The 6,144-nt window shown below is 35.2% G+C and overlaps 1 pseudogene; it reads right to left on the reverse strand.

Moving 5' to 3' along the window:
* Positions 1-1,000: 1,000 nt before the first annotated feature.
* On the reverse strand, positions 1,001-1,148 carry LOC145284180 (U2 spliceosomal RNA; annotated as a pseudogene).
* Between the last annotated feature and the right edge of the window lie 4,996 nt (positions 1,149-6,144).

Genomic DNA, 6,144 nt, shown 5'->3' on the forward strand with positions numbered 1-6,144 from the left:
AAAATAGACTTCGTAGCTCAGTGGGGGATACTCCGATTTCTTTCCTGCAAACTCTTTCCCACAGAAGACACATTGCGAGCTTGTCTCTGCTTTATTGTTATTTTCATGGCAAGTGCTCGTCTGAGCTTCAATCTATGGCCCCCTCGCCAAACTTTCGCGAAAAACACTCGTCTAGCCAAAACCACTATCAATAAATTCCCACACTTTTTATCTGTGCCTAAACTTAAACGTAGATTCCTTGAACAAAGCTTCTTTCTCAGAACTGCACGCATGTGGAACTGGCTTCCGTTGGCCTGCTTTCCAGCTGACTACAAGTTGATTGTCTTCAAGTCCAACGTAAACAAGTTCTTGAACCGTCCCTCTAAGTAATCCAATTTACAAAATTTCCACTACTTATGATTACTCCGCTATAATCCTATTGACTAATGTATACCCATTAACCCTTATCCTCGAGTGGCCTCCGGGCCTTGACAAGTGGTGACTCCTTTGAAAAAAAAATAGGTGCCGTTCCAAAGATAAATCAAACTTTTTTTCTACACGTATGCGCGAGCTTTTGCCGCATTTGTCAGCATAGAGACATGGTTGAATTTAAATAAAGGGGTGCTTGGAGGAGGAGTTTAGGAGGGGGAAAGATTCAGAGGAGGAGCTATTGTGGGGGAGAGGAAGGCAGTTAACGAAGAGGACGTAAGTGAAATATATGAAAGAAAAATAGCGAAATTGTATAAAAACAAGGCCGATAGCCATTAGTCGCGTGCTCTCGTGTAATTACTGAATGCGTGAATGTAGGATTGACATGGAATTCTTAAAGATAAACTAAAATGACCGAAAAATGGGCTGAAATGACTTAAATAAATAAAAAGTAAATGACTTAGAATGACTTTAATGAACTTAAGGATGAATTGAATGACCTTAAGAATGACTTGAATGCTTATAAAATAACTGGAATCCTTCAAAAACAACTTGAATGATCTGGAGAATGACTTGAATGGCTTTGAGACTGAGTGGTTGTAAAGTGGGTGATCATTTTACTTTAAATTAATATAGAAAAGTGATCCCCTAATTTATATCACAAAGTTACAAACATAAGTACAGCGTGTAGTAAGAACAGATACTACACTTTGATCTTGGCCAAAAGGCCAAGAAAAGCTGTATTTATTTGCTCCCTCACCGAGCAAATTAGGCACAAGGCCGATTTTTAATGTGAGGAGTGAAGGGGAAATGGGAACCAGCTCCCCGGGGAGTAGGGGAGCTGGATAGTGACAATTGGTATGAAGGGTTGGTATTTATTTGCTTCCCCACAAGGCCGGTTTTTAATGTGGAGAGAGAGGGAGAGGAGGGAAAAGGGGACCAGCTCCCGAGGGTGGGAAATGGGAGCTGGATAGTGACAATTGGTATGAAGGGTTGCCCCTACATTGACCAAGGTCTTATATGTGAGGTTGCCCCCACATATGGTATTTGCTTGCAGTATATGCCGGAACAGATACTACACTTTGATCTTTATATTTAATTTATTTCGTTTAAAGAAAAACTTACAATTAAAAAAAATTCCATTATAAAATTAAAACATTTAAAAAAGTAAAATCTCCAAAAGACAAAATTTAGGCACAAAACCAAAAGGCTAAGAAAATCTTAAAAAGTTAAGAACAGCATCTATTAACAACAGACTTTTGATCTTAACCAAAAAGGCCAAGCACAAAAGTGTTACGGACAGACCGATCGACCGACCGACCGACGGAGTGACTTATAGAGTCGCTTGTACGCGACAAATAAAGAAAGCGAATGAAGTGACAGAAGATACAACGCGGTTAAGACGAAAGGCGCAAACGAAGAAGATTAAAAAGAAAGTGCCGTAAAACAAAAAAGAAAAAAAGAAGAAAAAAAGAACCTTTGGGTGATATCAGGTTTGAAAACTGGACGTTAAATGGAGCGTCGATCGAGGCCGACATCGGTGCTAATGTCAGAACAATATTTTGACAAGTGTTGTTTAACGAGATACAGCCGAGGAAGAAGGCGAGGGTTAGTATTGGCACAAACACGCAGATGTCTGCGAAGCTTTTCCTTTTTAGATAGAAATAAAAAGAAAGAAAAAAATTTCATTAAGAAAAGAGGACGACGAAAAAAAGAAGAGAGTGTAGGCAAGTAAAGCTATTAATTCTTCTTATTCCCATTGTCTCCGTAATAAATAGGGCATTAAAATAATCGAACTAAAAGCAAGAAGAAGACATAAAAGATACTCTTACTTACGTGTTCATTTTTTTTTTAAATCTGCTTTTCACCATTTTATTAAAAGTAGGTGTCAGTCCCGTTTACTTGGACACACACAAGTGTTAGTCCCGGGGAGAGGACCTCTTGATTTCCGAGAACTTCGACTGAACTAAAATAAAACAAAAAAATGAAAGGGATAAAGAGAACAAATATCAAGGTCTCATGTATGATATGAAAAGAAACTGGAATCTTAGGGAGATGTCAATCATACAAGTTATTATGTGCCACAGGGCTTATGAAGAAGAACCTGAAGTCCTACCTAATTAATATTGCTGGTAAATCAAGTGCAAAAGATATCCAGAAAATTGCACTTAAGGGAACAGCAAGGATACTAAAAAGAGCTATCGGCTGGTTTCAATAAAAAGCAGGGCAATGTTGGCAGCTGGTTTGGCGCCCCCATACACAACATTATACTCTTCAAAGGAAGAAAATTAAACACACATACACAATGCCTACTAGACACTATCCTCGAGTGTCCAAGGTTTCTCTGTACAGGGTTTTTCAGAACAACCTGGCATAAGGATACTTCTCCATAGAAGTAAACCCTGACCAAATATTCAAAATCATCTACAGGGTGGTCAAAAAGTCAGGTAACATTTTAAAGAAAAACGATATTAGCAATACACGTATATTTAAGTACCATATAAGTATCAGGCTTCTTGCCATAAACGCTATCCTTTACATAGCCCCAAAGCCAGAAATCAGGAGGGGTAAGATCCCTATATAAGATTATAATGGATCATATTGTTTTTTCTACCTTTAACATGTTACCTGACTTTTTGACCACCCTGTAGTATTCGCTGCTCAAATAAGACCTCCTCACTATGGCTAATTCAAATTAGCTTTTACGAGGAATGGTGCAGTTTTTCCAAGTGATATTATCTCAAGTAATAGCACGAAACTGAATACTCTACCAGTCTAGATAAATTCTTGTCCTGGAATCCAGTAAGACCATGAAATCAACATGAAAGATATACTACAACATATAAAAATGGTTAATTGGGGAAAGAAAATTTATGTTCTCAATTTCTTTACTAACTCAGTGTTTGAGAAATAAAGAACTTAAATGGAACATTCGAATATCTATGTATCTCATATAGAGGTTCAAGTGTTAGCCCCAGGTTGTGGGCCACTTGATTTCTGAGAATTTCGACTGAAGTAAAATAAAAGAACACACAGACACACACACACAGACACACACACACACACACACACACACACACACACACACACACACACACACACACACACACACACACCGTCCATTATGACTATGCAATTCCAACATCTCCCTACCTTGAAAACGGAGCTATTAAACCTGAAATTGTTATATCGGACAAGAAGAAGAAAGGAGCAACCTTAGTAGAAGTTAGTGTCCCCTAATGATGCGGGTTAAACAGAGCTGACGAAATACCTAAGGCTTATGTATGAAATGAACAGGAACTGGAATCTTAGGAAGGTCTATATCATTGCAGTAATTATAGGAGCAACTGAACGCATGAAAAAGAATTTCAAAAACTTCCTGGCAAATATACTCGGTAAACCAAGTGCAAGAGAGATTAAAACAATTGTACTTTAAGGGACTGTCACTATCTTACAAAAGATCAAGACCTGTCGATATATATATATATATATATATATATATATATATATTATGAGAGTAATGGAAATAGTATTTCGACGGAATAGAGAAATTTAAAAAAGGAACAAATCAAGTTATGAGTTGATAAACGTTTCGTCTTTATTGCGAGACTTCCTCTGGTTGAATGAAACTAAGAAAACAAGACACCAGTACAAATATTTGAAAATATATTTTGGATTTAATGAGATGTATGCCCCTGTTCCATTTCAGAGATGGAAAAAAAATTGTTGGAAATTTAAAAAAAGAGGTACATAGTGTTATGAAAGAGAGTAAGTTTTTTTTAAAAATTATTATAAGGTCATATAGCCGTTAATATATTTAAAAAGATATGATGCAAGGCATATTCTTTCTGGGACAAATATGCCCGTTATAATTCAAATATGGGTGTGTAACTGAAATGAAATGAGTGCATTTTTTGTTTATGCAAATTATTATTATTATTATCATTATTATTATTATTGATTTTCAAACTTATATTACTTATAACAGGAGGTGTTTTCTATGATGAGAGAGAGTTAACCTATATCTGCAATTAAATTATGTTCTTTTAATAGATGTTTACTTATAATGGCGATGTACTATAGAAACCTGCACGTTGTTTAATTATACTTTAATTTGCGATAAGCGCTCTATGGGTATTCGAACCCATGCTAAAATTTATATTTGGGTTTTAGCCGGTGAAAATGGGCGAAAAAGTGGGAAAATTAAAAGAATAAAATTTTTAGAATAATACGACGGCATGTATAACGCAATAGCTATTGGTTCATGTTTTAATTTTTATCCTTGCAGCAAATATATCTTCATCGTCCAGGCATTAATGTCAAAGAAAAATATCAAGCTAAAGGTTTTGGTTCCAATTCTCGGTGGTAGATCAGAAGTCATTTAAAAAACAAAACAAAAAAAACAACTTTTTAAATCATTACTATTGATTGGGTCCAATATAACATAATATAATAACAAATAGGACATCTGCGTTAATCAAAGTATCATCTTTAAGCGTATTTTATGACTAAGCAATGGCGGGCGTACTGCTTACGTGTTCATTTTTTTTAATCTGCTACAGGGTAGCCCACTTAAAAGTTAGCCCAGAAAAATGTAGTAGAGAGGAGGAACATTCTTTTATCGTTTAAATTACCAGTAGTGTTGTAAAAGATACTGGAAGTGCTCCCCCTTGACATCCATGTATTGATGGGCACGTTGAACAACGTTTGCAGATACTGTCTGCAGATCTTCTCTAGTGATTCTCCTGATAGCGTCGATAATGTTTTCCTTTAGTTTGTCGAGATTGTGATGATTATTTGCATAAACAGTTTGTTTTAAAATCCCCTGAAGATAAAAATCACATGACGACAAGTTCGGGGAACGTGGTGGTTGTAACACTTTGCTTATTGTTCTCTATTCCGTAAAATGTCATGAACACGTGCCAGTGATCTGTGAGACGCGTGGCATGTAGCACGATCTTGTTGGAAAACGAATTGCATTTTGACTTGGGGTGTCAATTCGTCGTTAAGAGAAAGATTAGCGGGATCGAGCTCCTTTAAATTGAGACACTGTATATATACATATATATATATATATGTATATATATATATATATATATATATGTATATATATATATATATATATATATATATGTATATATATATATGTAGTGGAAATGGTAATAAATAAAAACTGAAGAAAGTGCTCAATATTGTTGTAGAGCAAATATGCGTTTTACTTATTAACGGCCGAGTAGCTGAAACAATAATGTAACTTAACAGAAAGATACGGCAATAAAAAATAAAACGTATATATATATATATATATATATATATATATATATATATATATATATATTAGATATATACTAACTACATACACTATACTACAAATACGTTGTCGCGAAAACTAACTCTCCGACTCTAGTTCAATACCGCAGCATTTGAGAAAACATGGCTGGCATCATTCTAACGTCTTGCAAAGCGAAAATAATATTATCAGATTAAACATACTTGAAGCATTATATATTAAGACAAAAATGCCTCAGATAAATAGTGTTAATTACGAGTACAATCGAAATATTTTGAAATGCCTAGGGTGGTAAATTTTAAATTTTAAATATGTATATATGCATATAAAAAGATTGTCCGCCCACCTCACTCGTAATAAGCTACCTCGTGACTGTCACAAAAATATGTATATATATAATTAAAACCATAATTTTTACTATACATATGTCCGAGGAAGATGGAAGT

The sequence above is a fragment of the Euprymna scolopes genome, chromosome 8 (genome assembly GCF_053919585.1).
Source record: "Euprymna scolopes isolate OS-2025 chromosome 8, ASM5391958v1, whole genome shotgun sequence".
Lineage (NCBI taxonomy): Eukaryota > Metazoa > Mollusca > Cephalopoda > Sepiida > Sepiolidae > Euprymna > Euprymna scolopes.